We start from the raw sequence: 1913 nt of genomic DNA on the forward strand, positions 1-1913 counted from the left end.
TACGTTGGGCTAGAATTTAAAAGCTTTAAATCTGTACGGCGGTCCTCAAACTTGATTTAAAATGTCATAGGACATTATGAAAGCTGCCACTTGAGAAATATAGCTCTTTCTCTAGCTGAACTCTTCACTGGAGAAAAATATTGGCACGTCTGATTGTTTAGGTGATGTTCAATTTCAGCCTTATTTGCAGGTTTGTTTTTTTCTCATTTGTCTCCATGATGTTGGAGAACATTCTAAGTTTAAACAGCCTAATCCCTCCCTCACTGTGGCTGATGGTTTGACTATCATACTATTGAGTACTTCTGGAAATTCTTTAGAATAATGGGTAGCATCTCTTTTCATCTGGGCTTCTTCTCAATTTGGGTTATCCTTGTGTTTCTCAGACTCTTTTCAGAAGAAAAAAATACGAGCATTGTAACTTTTGTCTCATTCCGTAAATGACACATCCAAACATCCCCTCCATGGCTGCAGATGTTAGTGATGTGCTAAAAGCAAGCAAAGCGAGCTAGTCTTTTCAGGGTCTTTTGTAATTAGGTTCTCTTACCATTGAGACTCAACAAACACAAAATGGAACATCTGAACCTTTGTACCCTGGTCCTTCTCCGCTGGTCTGGTTCCAGGGTTAAGAAGAGCAAAATTTGTCTCAACTCTGCCCACAGGTCAAATTCTCAAGTGCAATTATGATAGCCTTCTCAGCATAGAAACAGGAAATAACTAAAGGGACTCATTTGGGGCCTTTATATTTCCACCCCCCCACTGCCTTTCTCCCTGCCTCTCTTCCTCACTTTCTACATTCTCACAGCTCTTTATGCAGAGTTGTGAAATCTTCAAGAATACCTTTACCCTAGAACTCAAAATTAGTTGAAAAGAATTTCTCCTCTAGGGATACTAGAATTTTAGGTACTTATTTGTAAAGATGTTTGGTGGAGTTTTTAAAAAGTACATTATTAAAGGAGACATTCCTGAATTTATGGATGTTTCCAAATGCCTTCATTTCAAATTTTGGTCTCAGCAGTTTTTTCTTTCTTTTTTAATGGAAGAAGATATTTAATATCTAAAACAGTTCTCCAAGTTAGGAAGAACACTACTTGCCCTTTGCATCCTGCAGTTTAAAGGACTTGTACACTCCAACACATTCTTCAGATTTTCTAAAAATAATTCAAATGTCTTCTTTAAAAACTATTTTCATCTCTTAAATATTTTCTATTTATTGGAAGTGTTAACAGAGAAAGATCATTAAATTATTTATAAAATATTTTAAAATGACCTATAGTTAATAGTTGACATAGAAATAACTCTGTTAATGGTGTCTATGTTTAAGCTTAATGAGATATAAATATATATTTAATTTTTAAGTTTTCTAAATAGATACCTGTTGGACTTTGGTGTAGCCCCAACCTTTCCTTTTGAGTATGCGAAAGCCCAGTGGTTCTTAACTCTGGCTGCAAATCAGAATCACCAGGGTTACTTTAAAAATGTACTCTGCCTGAGCTTTCCTGGTGGCGCAGTGGCTGAGAGTCTGCCTGCCAATGCAGGGGACACGGGTTCGTGCCCCGGTCCGGGAAGATCCCACATGCCGTGGAGCGGCTGGGCCCATGAGCCATGGCCACTGTGCCTGCGTGTCCGGAGCCTGTGCCCTGCAGCAGGAGAGGCCGCAACAGTGAGAGGCCTGTGTACCACAAAAAAAAAAAAAGTACTCTGCCTGAGCACCCACCTCTGCTTGTAATCAATTAGTTTGGGATAAGGCCCAGACATCAGTGTTTGTCTAAGTACTCCAGGTGATTCTAATATTCAAGCAGGGTTCAAAAGCCCTGCACGACCCTTGAGGGTGCAGGTGACACTGCTTCCTTGTCTCCTGATCCTTTTCCCAGCTCCTAAGGTATCCAGAAAAAGCTCCTCTTCCTTGACAACTC

This window comes from Hyperoodon ampullatus (assembly GCF_949752795.1).
Source record: "Hyperoodon ampullatus genome assembly, chromosome: 9".
Classification (NCBI taxonomy): domain Eukaryota; kingdom Metazoa; phylum Chordata; class Mammalia; order Artiodactyla; family Ziphiidae; genus Hyperoodon; species Hyperoodon ampullatus.